Here is a 16208-nt window from a genome sequence, read left to right as displayed (position 1 = left end):
GTGGTACAAGGGCTGGATGGGAGTCCACTCAGCCTCGGGAGGTCAACTGTGTAGAGAGGGTTTCGATTCTCACTTCAGCCATCCTCGATGTGGTTTTCCGTGGTTTCCCACTTATCCCCCAGCCAAATGCCGGATTTTTTAAGAATTGGCTTTACGTCACACCGACACAGATAGATCTTATGGCAATGATGGGATAGGAAAGGCCTAGGAAATGGAAGGAAGATGCCATGGCCTTAATTAAGGTTCAGTCCCAGCGTTTGCCTGGTGTGAAAATGAAAAACTACGGGAAACCATCTTCAGGGCTGCCACAGTGGGGCTTGAACTCACTATCTCCCGGATGCAAGCTCACAGCTGCCCGCCCCTAACTCGCCCGGTATGCCGGAATAGTGCCTAACTTATAAGCCACGGCCGCTTCCTTCCCTCTTCCTTGTCTACCCCTTCCAATCTTTCCAGCCCCACACAAGGCCCCTGTTCAACATAGGAGGTGAGACTGCCTGGGCGAGGTACCTGTCCTTCTGCCCAGTTTTATCAAAGTCTCAAGCCCCAGGAAACTGCCCTTGAGGCGGATGAGCTGGGATCCCTCTCTGAGTCCGGGGGAAACACCAACCCTGGAGGTTAACTGGATTAAAGTCATCGTTTGAGTTTATCATGTGGATCAAGGTCATAATTAGCTGTTGAATGAGTGGGTTGGTATGATTTTGTGTTTGAGTGTAGAATTTGTTTGTGAGTTTTACTGCATGGTCTAGTAGGTAAGGTACCTTGGTTCGGTCGTGTATTTCTGTTGTGCGTATTGTTTTATATTTTATTGCAAGACGTAGGAGCCAGTTTTGTATTACCTGTAGTTTTTGGAAATAACTTTTAGTAATGGTTCCTATTATCGGTATAGCATATGTTAGTATAGGTCTGATAAATGTAGTGTATATGATTTGAACGTTTTTCTATGATAAGGTACTGTTTCGGTGGAAAAGTGGATATCATGTAAGTGTGATGCCCTTAGCCTTTTGTACTGTATTCTGTATGTGTGATTTTAGTGTGAGTCGGCCATCCAGTGTAACTCCTAGATTTTTATGTGTTGGTGTCCATTGTATGTTCTGGTTGTGAAGAGTTAATTGTTGTGTGGGTCGTGCGAATCGTGTGGTGAAGAGTGTTGCTTTAGTTTTATTTGTGTTGACAGCTATTTTCCATTTTGTGAGCCAGGATTCCGGTAGTGTGAGGTGTTGCTGTATGTTTCGTGTGGCCGTGTCTGGGTTACGGCTTTTGGCAAGAATTACGGTGTCCATCAGCATATATGGCGGCGATAGTGTTGTTAGTGAGGGGTATATCGTTGATATATACTAGAAATAAAATCGGACCCAGTATACTACCTTGGGCTACGCCCGTGTGTATGTCTGCTAGGTCGGATTTTACTCCGTTAACTGAGATATAAGATTTTGCGATTGGCTAAGTACTGATGTTAATATATGTTTGATGAAATTAAAGTTTAATTAATTTATATATTAGGCTTGGATGGTGAACTCTGTCAAAAGCTTGTTTATGGACTAGAAATATAGTGATAATGTAGTGATAAAGTAGTTCAAACCTATTGAAATTGTTTAATTTTGTGTGTGTGTGATCCATTTAGTGCCATTTATATACTGGTGTTTAGTGCTTGTTGGTAGAGATTGGGAGTAGTGATATTTATTTTAATTTTATAACAAGTAATTCAGTTGGTGCTCAGTAGATTACATTTTCTATGTTAAGTAGGCTAGCTAGGTGTCTCCTGTTTCGAATTTAGGTTTAGGAAACACTTTAGGTAATAACACTAACTTTAAAAAATATTTTTAAATATCTATACGTTCGTTGGTATAATACTTACAAAGGCAGATTATCATAAGGAGTTGTAACTCATTGTAACTTCCGCTGCAACTTGTCCGGTATTTTGTATAGATACCCGTCCAAACTATCGCGAAGGTAATAATTTATTAAATTCTTTAACACGACACGCCTGTAAACTTCGATTTAAAAAGAAGTTAAAGAGAATACACGGAAATTTCATTGGATAATTACGGTACTTAACAGTTTTTGGATTGTTGACGATTGTTGTTACATGCACATGGTGGTTGCGTAAACAAATACAAAATCAGCTGATTACTTTATTCCGATAATTTGTAGTCTAAGCTCCCAGCATATTTTATACTTTCCACCTTCGTTTATCCATCGAGGAAACGTTAATAATAAAATTCCTATATCCCAATAATATTACAGTTCAATCCTCCGGCGTAGTTTTGACAGAAATTATTGTAGACAACCTTTTATTTTTCTGCATTTAAGGACACTTTTATTCTCCGTCCCGCGTAGTAGGGAAAATCATAGTAATCCACCAGTGGTAAAAATTCACATAACCACATTTCAGCTGAGAATTGTAGTGTAGATACAGTATATTTAGATAGTACCGTATCTTGCCTGCTATATTCGTGTGTATCTTTGTGTGTGTATCTGTCGGGTGTATCTCTTAGAGCATAGCACTAATAATAATCTGTCTAAGCACATAGCTTTGTTAGTAATATGTGAATACAGTAGTTCTTGCAAATTTCAAACTTGAAATTTTCATTTCTGTTTGTGCTTAGTAGTGACACACACTACCGGTATTGTAATTACGATACGTCTGAACGTAGTTTAAAAATATTGTAGTGTACTGTACAGCAATGGCGTAGCCAAGTGGGGCCCCAGAGGGGTCGCCCCCCCCCCCAAATGTTTCCGGAAACTAGAGCGAGGATCAACCGTTGTTTTACGTACGGTACAAACAACTTAAAAACTTACGCCGAAATGTTAAATTAGCGTAGCGACAAAGAATCTACCAGCAAGGCTCAATAGGGCCATACATAATTCTCCATATTTGTAATGCTTGAATGAAGGAAAATACTTAGGATTGTGATGCGCGGGGATATTTCCCTGTAGGGGCCTCAGTATTGGGAATGTAACCGTGTGTTGACAAATGTCAAGACATGAAGAAAGGGACAATTAGCAAAGGAGGGGCCAGAATGTGATCACCGATATAACGGGGGCCACGGCCATACACAGTTGCAAGCTTACAACATCGTGTCAGATTTGCACATCGGTTCCCGGAAACAACAATGTCCTAGGAATCCTCAGGTTGTGCCGTGGTTGAGAGATGTGCTGTGTTTAAGTTGCAGCGTTGGGAAGACTGAGACATTATTGTGAGCTGCACTTAGTTCCTTAATTTGTGCTATATAAGCAACTTTTTTTGAAGAGGGACCGTTTTGTCACTGAGAAGCCAGAACTATGTGCATCTTTGGTAAGTTATGAATTTTTTTAAAAATTTTAACTGTAGCAAGACAATCGCGGATGCGTGCCTATATATTTTGTCAAATGCCCGGGAACGGATTGGAACCTCAAATGGCACCATCAATAGTGCGGGTAAATATTTTGCAATTGGCGGGCGTGATAACTCAGTTCCAATGGTTCTGTCTTCTCATCAGAATGGCCCAGGCTTGAATCGCCACTTTGGTACTACAGCCCGTGAAGGTGACTGCCTACCTTCCAGGTCGTAGATATTTCGATTACGGGAGACTCAACGTAAACTCTAATGCACCCAAATTCAAGGCTGTTTCTTCCCCATCTCATGCCTTTCTTAACTCTGTCAGTGCCGGGAATCGAATGCAGGGTGCCGTAAGTCAAATTATAAAATAAGACCTATAAGTAACCTGCCGGCCCCGCGGTGTAGGGATAGCGTGACTGCTTCTTACCGGAGGCCCCGGGTTCGATTCCCGGCCAGGTCAGGGATTTTTACCTGGATCTGAGGGCTGGTTCAAGGTACCACTCAGCCCACGTGTTTATAATTGAGGAGCTATCTGACAGTGAGATGGCGGCACCGGTCTAGAAAGCCAAGAATAACGGCGGAGAGGATTCGTCATGCAGACCACACGACGCCTCGTAATCTGCAGGCCTCCGGACTGAGCAGCGGTCGCTTGGTAGGCGATGGCCCTTCGGGGCTGTTCCGCAATGGAGTTTGGTTTGGAAAAGTGAGCAGAGAAGGAAGCGACACCCCTGCAAGGCTCTTTAGCTTCCAGCTAGTTCTTCTTTCCTGCCTCGTGCATTTAGGACAGTTGTAAAACGTACGCCGTAATAAATGCTCCTCATAAAACCTTTGTAAAAATACTAACGGCATCTGTTTATAACAATAATCACAAACGCCTCCTGCTTTTCACGTGGCTCAGTTGGTTGAGTCTCTGACCTTCTGAGTCCGACTTTGCAGGTTCAAATCCCGGCTTGGGTCGGTCGCCCTTAAAACGGTGTTGAAATGGCAACAGCTCCATGTCGTTGGTTTCTGGCACGTTAATAAAAATTATAGATTTGAATATTAGCGTCACAAAACTGTAACTTTATACTACGGTACTATATTCTGTATCCCAGGCTTGCGAGGGAAAGTAATTAACAATTTGCTTTACGTCGCACCGACACAGATACAGAAGGTCTTATGGCGACGGTGGGATAGGAAAGGCCTAGGAGTGGGAAGGAAGCGGCCGTGGCCTTAATAATTAAGGGACAGGCCCAGCAGTTTTGCTTGGTGTGAAAATGGGACCACGGGAAACTATTTTCAGGGCTGCCGATAGTGGGGTTCGAATCCACTATCTCCCGGATGCAAGCTCACTGCTGTGTAACCCTAACCGCAAGGGAAACTAATAGGACAAGGTAAACCCTATCTAGCATATGTTGTGACGTGAATTTTTCTTTAACAACTAACAAAATACGTATCTATACCCATATGCTTTACATTCTATATTTATTTATTTATTTATTTATTTATTTATTTATTTATTTATTTATTTATTTATTTATTTGTTTATTAGTGCCTTCTATAAAGTGGCGAATTTAGGGCTCCAGGCCCGCTTGTACACTTATCCACATGCTAATCAGAATCTTTAATAAAATACTGAGATACTTAAAATATTTAAAACAACATAAATGAATAGAATTAAAAGTAAATTTAAATAAATTACTAACTAAATTAATACAAAACTAATTAATATTAAAAACTCTTAAAATGAATAATCCTCAGGCACGCACACATTACTTCAACCATTCAGTCAGCTGTCCTCAGCAGGTAGTCTCGGCAGGTGACCTTAAATCGTAATTTTTTAAAAAGCTACTTTTTCTGACCTGAGCGGGCAGGGCATTCCATAATCTGGCGACAGTCACCACAAATGATTTATTAATTTTATTTGTGGGGTGCAGTGGAATAGAAAGAATGGATCTAGAACGAGTATTTAAGTTGTGAAATGATGATAAAGAGATGAATTTAGAAGAAATATACAGTGGCTGACTTTCAGCTACCACTCTAAACAGTCATGAGACAGCCTGATAGTATGGGGTGATATGAACATCGTACCCGATATTGTAAATAAATCGCAGGCAGGAATTCAGTGCTCGTTGAAGTTTGAGTGTTTATTATCTCGTCATGTCAACTAAAACACCACGAACCTGCTACGCAGGCGTAGCAGGGGAAGAGGTGATACTCCCACGTGGCGCGTCCCAGGTGGCGGATAGGGGGGTCCTAACCGGCTTGCCGGCGGACTTGAGGGAAATAAAATACCTCTCGCGGACCAAACACACTACCCCCTGCTGGTGGGGGACGCACATGTAGAATACACCCGCGGTATCCCTTGCCTGTCGTAAGAGGCGACTAAAAGGGGCGACCAAGGAATGATTGTATTAGAACCATGAAACTACTTTTGATTAGTACCATCACGCAGGGAACACCATGAGTTGCCTTTACTTGCGTTGTACCACTATGTTAGGTACGCAATAGGTTTGTGATTTGTAGCGACAGTGTGTGAATCAGGATGGGGATCCTACAGTACCTTTGATTCGTACCCCTATATGAGCGACACCATGGTTCTGCCTTACCTATGCTACACCATGGTTCTGCCTTACCTATGCTCCGTTCCCACTATGTGAGTATTTCCACGGGATAGTACGAGTCCCTGTGGTTAGTCCACCTATGTGAGGAGCGCCTTAGGTTTGCGTTGCCTGTAAGTGGCGCCGCAGTGTGCGAGACACTATAGGTCTGTGTTACATATGCGCATTACACTACCTGTGGATAGTACCATACTGTGTGGAATACCGCGAGTCTCCGCTATTTTTGATTAGTACCGCAATATTACGCAGTATGGTTCTACTTTCCTAGCGATAAATACCCTTATGAGGTGCTGATGACCTGGATTTTTGACCCGTCTCGACTATACGCATAATCGATTCAGCATCGTACTATAGAAGCAGTCAGTCCCTTGGTCAGTACTACTATTATTTTGTGCCAGCTTCTGTACATGTGAGGCACTGTGGTTCATATCCACTGATCATTTTAAATTCATATCCGTCCATCCATTCATTCTTCGTCCTCATGCTTTGAATTCTGATCAGTGGAGGACTTTGGAATTTTAAATTGTCATTTCATTTCGTCTCATTTCGTACCATTAGGGGCCAATGACCTTCGATGTTAGGCCCCTTAAAACAACAAGCATCATCATCATCATCACCACGCGCGGAACACCATCGGTCGCTTTTACTTGCGAGTAGTACCTCTCTGTTAGGTACTCTATAGTTTTGTGATTCGTAGCACTCGAGTGGGGTTCAGTGTGGGTTTCCAGTACCCGTGAGTCGTGCCCATGTGTGCAACACCGCAGATCTGGGCGTTGCCTGTGAGTTGTACCCGTGTGAGCGACACCACGCGTCTGGGCGTAGCCTGTGAGTTGTACCACTATACGAGCGACACCGTAGGTCTGCGTTGCCAGTGATTAGTACCCGTTCTGTAGGAACACCACGGGAATACCGGCGCCCGTGATTAGTACACCTAGGCGAGGAACCTCATCGGTTTGCGTTGGTTATTAATGGAGCCATTGTGTGAGAAACACCATAGGTCTGCGTTACCTTTACGACGTACAATACTTGTGAGTAGTACCTTAATGTTTGGAACACCGTGAATTTACGCTGCCCTTGATTAGTACCGCAGCTTGACCCTTCTGGAACAGGCCGAATGCTAGATGTATCCAGGAACCTCGCGAGATGGAAGACTCCAGATTGATAGTCGAGTAATTTCCGTCGTCCTCTGCTGTGGGACTGCGGACGGAGTCGAGAGGGCCGGCCTAGCACTTAAGTGTTGCTTGTGATTGGCGCGCTCGAGCGTAACGGGGGTGGGGCCGATACGGTGACACCCCCGGCGCGTAGCGAGTTGGCATGGCGGACGCTATAACCATTACATTGCCCCCTCCTTAAGGCTGCTCGTCCCGAGCTGCTCCACGATACCCTACAATACGGTTTGCTCTCACTACCTTCCCATGGGGGATCCTCTGGGTCCGATCGACGGTGTCCTCGTTCCCATTGATAACGATCAGCAAGTCTTCGCGTGGTAGCCGGAACTTCGGTGGTTTTCCTTTCTTCCACACCCACGTCCACTTTCAGGGCTTGAGCGCCTTCGTAGTCCTCTGGTGTGATGCCCGGGACTGGTTTGCTCGTCCCAAATTTAGCCCCGCTGAATTTCCTTTTCTTCCGGGGTGCGGAATTTGATGTTCGTACCGGCACACAGCTTCGTGCCGAGCAAGTGTCCTGGTCAGGTGGGTACCTCGTTTGTTGATCATCGGTTCGTCTTCCATTACTGCTCCGTCTCCTAGTAGGGGTCCCTCCAGCCGTGCCGTTGCAATCTCTGTCTCATGGGCAATCGTCAGAGCCTCTTCGTAGTTCTGTTTCTTGCCGATCGTCCTCCCTGGGCGGATCTCAGCGCCACGTAGTTTATCACAGTCGTCAGCCGCCTTGAGCTTGGTGTCACCTCGGGATAACTCTTCCAAAATCTCGTCGCCTAGTCGCTCAATCTCGGCGTCGATTATCCGCGGCGTTATATCTGTGCGCTGAGTCCTCTCCTGCAGCTGGACTCGGTAGGTGGACACCGCAGCGTACGTCGAGTACTCCCACAACCTCCTCGTAGGTCGAACTTGGCTGGGGGCTGCGTTGAACTATCATCTTCTGTAGACGTAGTCCGACGTTCGGGTATTCGGCACTCTTCTTGGACGTCGATTCGGTCTCGAACTGGGTCCGGTATGTTCTCTTGGAAGTAATCGCTTCGTCCTGTAGGGTTTCCAACTTCACGATGGTGGAGCCGCCGTCGCTGCTAGCAGGATTCATTCGCGTCTCCACAGCCATCGTTTCTGCACGCAGGGCACTCACTTCCACCGCTGGGCCTCGAACTCCGGACTTCACAACAGCGGGCATCTCTTCGAACCCCTTCTCGTTCAGTTCGTTGTCGTCCCGCACTTCGTCATTGTCGACCTCGTTTTCGAGAGAGCGCACTTCGTTTTCTGACTTTAACTGCTCACTCTTCCGATCACTTAAGTCTGTTTCCAGCTGGTCCGGGATAGAACTCCGTTCAGATCTCAGTTCATTAACGAGTTCACCGTAGGTAGATAAGATTTTGTTTTCAAGCTCACTAAACTTGCTTAGAAAAATCTGAAGCTGTTCGGAATTCATTTCGCTAGTAGAAATTTCTGTCGACTACAAAATTCGCTACCAGGTACTCGATTCTGACACCAGTTTAAACGTAAGAGTTTATGCACTAGTTTATCACGCTTGTCCATCCCACTTCTGACGCCTGTTGTAACGTGTTGGCGGGGTAGATAAATAAATAAATAAATAAATAAATAAATAAATAAATAAATAAATAAATAAATGAATAAATAAATGAGTAGGCCTACAGAACCTGGTAGCGTCCCATTTCTAAGATTTATTAACTTAGCACTACAATTACATATTTATACACACACAGACGATAGCCGAGATTACAAGTTACACAAGTAAACTTACACGGTTCGCGCTCTCTCTCTCTCTGTTTCTCATGTTCCATCTACAATCACACACATACACACACACACACACACACACACACACACACACACACACACACACAGAGTCATCGATTATTTACACTACCTTCACTCAGTCACACTCGTTAGCGCTGTCATGGTCCACAGCCTACACGTCAGTCTCGCAGGTCGGGATAGTATCCACTGTTCACTCAATCCGTCGAATCCCGTTCGCATCCCGCACACGCCGGCACCCAGTGTTCCCTTCGCGCCGCTCCAGAACACTCCAAGTTCTCCTCCAGCAGCCGGCCTCAAGGGAGAGAGAGAGAGAGAGAGAGAGAGAGAGAGAGAGAGAGAGAGAGAGAGAGAGAGACACACACACACACGACATCAGGGAAACAGGAACGAGTCCTCGGCTCCAACAGGCAGATACACCATCAGGCTGACATCTCAGCCCAGACTATCACTGACTGCGCTCTTCGCTAACTCACACCAGGGAACTCAATCTCGCTCACTCATTCACTAACTAACCCAGTCTAACTCACTCATTCCAGGCAAGCCACTCCTCTCTTATATAGCTGCGCCGACCCTTCTGGAACAGGCCGGATGCTAGATGTATCCAGGAACCTCGCGAGATGGAAGACTCCAGATTGATGGTCGAGTAATTTCCATCGTTCTCTGCTGTGGGACCGCGGACGGAGGCGAGAGGGCCGGCCTAGCACTTAAGTATTGCTCGTGATTGGCGCGCTCGAGCGTAAGGGGGGGGGGGGGTGAGGCCGATACGGTGACGCCCCCGGTGCGTAGTGAGTTGGCATGGCGGACGCTATAACCATTACAATATTCACCCAAATGTATAACATCTAGTCTTACAACGCTTTTAATGATTTGGCAAATATATCCGTAGCCGTTACGTTGTAATAGGCCTAATTACTTCCCCAATAAAATGTAATTAGTATGTTTTGATATGCGATACCATAATTTCAGAAACTTCTGATATATACCGGCAAACGATTGGTCACAAATCAACATTAAAATAAATGGTAGTAGTGCAACACGTTCATTTTTCTTATAACTCAGTATAGCTTTCAACTATTCCATAGGCCTACAGTCTTGGTACCGGTAACTTATCAACTTGTAACACATTTCCAGTTAATTAAGCGAAATACTGGTAAAGATGATGGTGATGATAAAATATCAATAATAATAATAATAATAATAATAATAATAATAATAATAATAATAATAATAATAATAATAATAATAATAATAATAATAATAATAATAATAATAACAACAACAACAACCTGAAATTAAGAGGTGGCATAAAATCTCAAAACAATATCTTCATTAATGGTGAGATAGTGAGTCCTCTAGAGGTTATGTTCACTCTCTCAATCAAAGGAACAAGAATATTCATAGCTCTCACATTACTAAAACGAAACCTTCTTTAAATTTTTGGTCACATTACATTTTGACAGGATTTTCCATCTCTACTGTGTGCACGGAAAGTATTCTGTGAATGAAATGCAACATATTCAGCAAAATCATCCTCCATCTTGCTGCAACATAAGAGAGTCACTTAAGTGTGTGTGGGAGGTCCACTTATAGCAATAAGTGGGACACTTAAGTAGGTAATATGAAATGAAACCTGGCGTATAATGGGCACTTGTGTATAAGTGCTGACCATGAATTCCGCCCCTAGTCTCAGACTGCCCATTACTAGTTATGAGGGTGTTTAGGGCAAAGTGGATAGAAGAGGTTTAGGGGTTGTAGTAAGGATATAAAGGAGAGGGCAAATAAGTCTCTGCTAAGACCCCAAATAGAAATCCAAAGAAAAGTGGCTCGATTTGTTCTGGGTGATTTCTGACAAAAGAGTAGCGTTACAGAAATGTTGCAAAGTTTGGGCTGGGATGACTTGGGAGAAAGGAGACTAGCTGCTCAACTAAGCAGGATATTCTGAGCTGTCAGTGGAGAGGTGGTGTGGAATGACATTAGCAGGCAAATAAGTTTGAGTAGTGTCTTTAAAAGTAGGAAAGATCACAATATGAAGATAAAGTTGGAATTCAAGATACAAATTAGGGCAAATATTCGTTTATAGGAAGGAGAGTTAGGGATTGGAATAACTTACCAAGGGAGATGTTCAATAAATTTCCAATTTCTTTGCAATCATTTATGGAAACACTCGGAAAACAACATATAGGAAATCTGCCACCTGGGTGACTGCCCTAAATACAGATTAGTAGGGACTGATTGATAATCTGCTATGGGAAAATGTAATGGGCAAAGAAGGACTCTGTAGTTGCAATGCCAATGGACTTCTGTTTCTCAGTCTATGTATCGAACATGAACTTTTCATAACTAACAGTTTCGCCTACCTAATCACTTCAAGACCACATGGATGTACCCTCACTCTAAGCATTGGCACGTCCTTGATTACATCATCACTGGACAATGTGGTACGAAGAATGTCCTTATCACCATGACAGCTAGAAATGTTGATGATTGCTGGACAGATCACAAGTTGCTATTCTCTTGTCTTAGAATCGGTCTTCGCTGTAAACCATCCAGGCAGAAGTTTGATACATCTAAACTTCAAGATGGACCCACTGCCATGAATTTCCACTACATGATCTCCAACATGCTGGCAAGTGCTCCAGTCTACACAAAGAATGCAGAGCAGGAATGGGCTACATTGCAGAAAGTAATCACAGAATCAGCTGAGAAAACCATTGGTTTTAAGAAAAAAATAAGACAAGACTGATTTGATGACAACTACAAGGAGCTTTTGTGTGTCATCAATGCTAAACGAGAAGCCCATCTATCCCTTCTTCAAGATTTATCTTCAGACGCAAAGAAAGCGCAACTTCTCGAAACTCAGGCGTAAATGCCAGGGGCATATAAGAGAGGTAAAGAACAACTGGTGGCAGCAGAAAGCTCAGGAACTGCAAAGCATGTCTGATGCCTGAGACCTATGTAACTTCTATGCAGGAATAAAGGAGTTATGTGACACAACTCACTCCTCCTCCAGGACACTGAAAGCTGCTAATAATGCTACCACTATTACTGATAATCAAGAAATCCAAGAACATTGGAAAGAACATTTCTCCACTCAAGTGCTACTAAAGACTTTCTTGATGATGGGCCTCTACATCCCATCAAACATGGATGGCTGGTTCTTCCACCAACATTCAATGAATTCAACGCTGCTCTCAGTAAACTGAAACTCGCAAGGCTCCTGGTGCAGATAACATTCTTCTGGAACTGATTCAAAGTGGAGGCCTACCTCTAGAAACCAGTCTTCATACTCTTATCCTCTTAATATGGGAAATCTGCGAAGTACCTGGTGGCCTTAAATATGCCACTATCATTACTTTTTTTAAAAAAAAGGTGATTGTAGTGTTTGTGGCAACTATCGCCGCATATCATTGCTATCTATAGCAGGTAAAATTGTTGCTAGAATTTTGCTCAATCGCCTGCAGATTATTTCAGAGGATCCTACCTGAGTCACAGTGTGATTTTTGAATGTCCAGAGGCACAACAGATGTGAACTTCTGTGCAAGACAAATCCAGGAAAAATGCAGAGCAACAGACTCCTTTATACCTAGTGTTTTATGATCTGGAAAAGGCTTTTGACTTGGTCCCGAGACCAGGTATGTGGACAGTACTGAAACACTCCACAGCATTTTGTAGATCTAGTCAAGGCTCTTCATGATACTTGTAACATGTCTGGGCAAGTCATTCATCAAAATATTATCTCTGATCCATTTCCAATCACTCATGGATTGAAACAAGGATGTAGGCTGGCTCCAACACTCTTCACTCTTTACCTAGTTTCCATGCTATATGGAACATCTACAGACAACCAAGGTGTAAAGTTCAGATATCGCTTCAATGGGGGGACTGTTTAATCTGGCTAGACTTCACTCCCAAAAGCTTATTAAGATTTCCTCCGCTATGGAATTGCAGTATGCAGATTATGTTGCCGCATCTGCTCTCACACCTGAGAAGCTGCAAGTCAGGCAGTTGTTGCAAGAGTGCTTCCAATTGTTTTGGTCTCTCCATCAATGTTCAGAAAACCAAAGTACTCTCACAGCCTGCAGCTGGATTGAACATCTCACCTTTCAATATTTCCACTGCGGTCGACCACTTTTTATACCTAGGAAATATCCTCTCAACAAATGCTTACTGCTCACAAGATGTTGATAGGAGAATTGGTGTTATCCACTCAGCATTTGGATGTTTATCCCATCGTGTCTTCACAAATAAGGACCTTACAATGTATGCAAGATCATGGTTTACCATGCTGTTGTCATATCAACACTGCCCTACAGTTGTGAAACGTGGACCCTCTACCACCAGGATATCAAAAAGCTAGAGCACTTCCAACTGTAAAAATTTAGATCCATCTTTAATATCAAATGGGAGGACCAGTTCACCAACTTTGCAGTTCTTGAGAAAGCATATGCTATGAGCATTGAGGCTATCATCATTGACATTCTCAGATGGATAGGACACGTCCACTGCATGAGTGGGCCGATGACCTAGCTGTTAGGCCCATTTAAACAACAAACATCATCATCATCATCATCATTGTGTGAGTGAAACCAGACTTCCTCAACTTCTGTATGGTGAGCTCTGTTCCGGCACAAGACCTCATGGAGCCCCTTTGAGGCATTTCAAGGATCAGCTAAAGCATACTATGAAAAGAGCTCGAATTAACACTCAATCCTGGGATACTCTTGCTGAGAATGGTACACTTTGGCGCCACACTGTTTTTACATTAGTTTCGGTGTTTGAAGAGGGACGACGTCGATGTGAAGAGGATAAACGACAAGCACGGAAGCTAAATGGTTTATTTTGTCACCTATTCAATACATATTGATACCGAGCACTATACAATGAAGGGCGAAACATGTCTCAAGTGAATTAATAATTAATTCCTAAATTATATGTATTGAAGAGGTGACAAAATAAACCATTTAGCATCCTACAGTCAGTATCTTCAATACGGATTAATAATGATCTTTATCAGTTGCAAAGCACGGAAGCTCCGTCAAGCTCAGTTCTGCCGCCCCCCAACCATTTCATGTGATCTGTGTGGTCATATGTTTCATGCCAACATTGGGTTACAAAGTCAAATGAAACATATTCACAAGGATTTGTGAGTGTGAAAATGTGAACTCCTGAAGAACATATTTACTCAGATACAAGTTGCAGCCGCCGACGACGACAATATTTAAAAATTAAAAAAAAAAGGGGATATACAAAAGGAGCACTATTTTATAACAAATAAATGTATTTATATAGTTTATTTCCCTGATATCAATTAAAACATGTGTAAGTCATAGACCATTTGTACACTACAACTTATGCACTTCATTCAGAGTTGCTTGGTTGGGTCTTACTTTTTCCTTCACAATTGTCGAGCTTCAAGAAATGTGCTAGTTTATGATAACAGCCCTGGTGAATCCTACCATTACACCCCAGACACCGGTATGTAGACTTCATCTTCTTTTCTTCCAAGCATACAGCATGCAGGCAATTGTTATTCTGTGGCAATTGTTGGAGAACATGAGATGGGCATCCTGCATGACCTGCTGGCTGCACAACTGGTACAGGAATTGAGTTTGTTTACCAATCCTCTAACTTTACTGACCACGAAGTCTTGTCTTGGTAAAGGTTTATCGGTGTTCTTCATGTGCAGAATGTATGCATCAAATAATGCCATATCTAGAAGATTGGAAACAATTTGCTTCCAGTACCTTCCTGTCAGTCTCGAACAGGTGGCATGTATGTGTATGTTTAGTCCTCAGCCCGAAGGCTGGTTGGATCCTCAACAGTTCCGCCATCAGCTGTCATAGATGGCCTAGGCATCACTGAAGAGGCGTACTAGGGAAATGAGGAGTGAGGTAGTTTCCCGTTGCTTTCCTCACCGAGCCAGAAGTTGCTATTATATATCAGTCTGCCAAGCCCACTGAAATGCATACACCAACTGATCCTATGAGCAATATTTTCACACCATTCATAGCAGGGATTGGCTGCAGAAGGAATGGCATTACTAGCATCACTCATACCTCAGTCACTTTCATTTTGTCAAAGCCAAGGATAAAGCTGAGACAGATCAATGAAAGTAACAAAATTGCTCTAGCCCATACCAGAAGACATAGTGCACTGTAAACACTAGGTCCCACCAGCAAAGGCACCAGGTGGCATAGTAAATGCATTTATCTTTGTTATCCACGTCTCCCATAATGATATTATACTTGTGTATCAATAGTGGTTTCAACAACTGATTTCCCTTACAACTCCTTACAACAATTACATGTAACTAATCTCATTATTAGACCCGTATTGAACTATGCTATGATAAACTAACAATTTCTTGGTTGTTTTGATCCACCTTTTCAATACAAATTACAGTTTGTGGTGCTAAGTTGTAATGTTACAACACTAATTTACCGGGACATGTTTCGCTTTTATTCACAAGCATCATCAGCCTATACAATTGCCTCAAGGTTTGTCATATTTGGATTGTTGTTACAAATTTCATTACATTGAATGTAAATCTAATTTCAGTGATAATATTTAAAACACAAGAATAATATACACATTAAAAATTATGACAATATGATTTGCAATGTTAAAATGGAGTAACTCTTAATTCTAAAACACATTGATGTCCAAAACACAGTTTTTACAATTTGAAAATTTGGCTGAAAATTGTTTGCAATGTTAAAATAAAATTGATTCCACTATAATTTGGCATTAAAATTTGAGTCATAAATATAAATATTGGATGTTAATATATAGGAGCCTTAGTTTCTGAAGTGCGTTGGTTTCTAGAATACAGTAACATTTCAGTATTGAGAATTTTAGTTAAGAATTGTGCTCTCTAAATAATGTTATTTAAAAAGACTGTAATTTTGCATTATGCGTGATTAGTCATGATGATAATCTAGAATTGAAGTCATGGGTTTGTTGGAAAATGACTTCTAGATTTGATGAGACTTGCTGCTGCAGTTTGGCAATTTGATCAGAGGAAGTATTGACATATTTAATTCTTGTTTGTAGCGACCAGACCAAATTTTAATGCCAAATTATAGTTGAATCAATTTTATTTTAACATTGCAAACAATTTTTAGCCAAATTTTCAAATTGTAAAAACTGTGTTTTGGACATCAATGTGTTTTAGAATTAAGAGTTAATCCATTTTAACATTGCAAATCATATTGTCATAATTTTTAATGTGTATATTATTCTTGTGTTTTAAATATTGTTATCACTGAAATTAGATTTACATTCAATGTAATGAAATTTGTAACAACAATCCAAATATGACAAACCTTGAGGCAATTGTAT

This window comes from Anabrus simplex, chromosome 1, assembly GCF_040414725.1.
Source record: "Anabrus simplex isolate iqAnaSimp1 chromosome 1, ASM4041472v1, whole genome shotgun sequence".
Classification (NCBI taxonomy): Eukaryota; Metazoa; Arthropoda; class Insecta; order Orthoptera; family Tettigoniidae; genus Anabrus; species Anabrus simplex.
Note: the sequence above shows the minus strand (reverse complement) of the source record.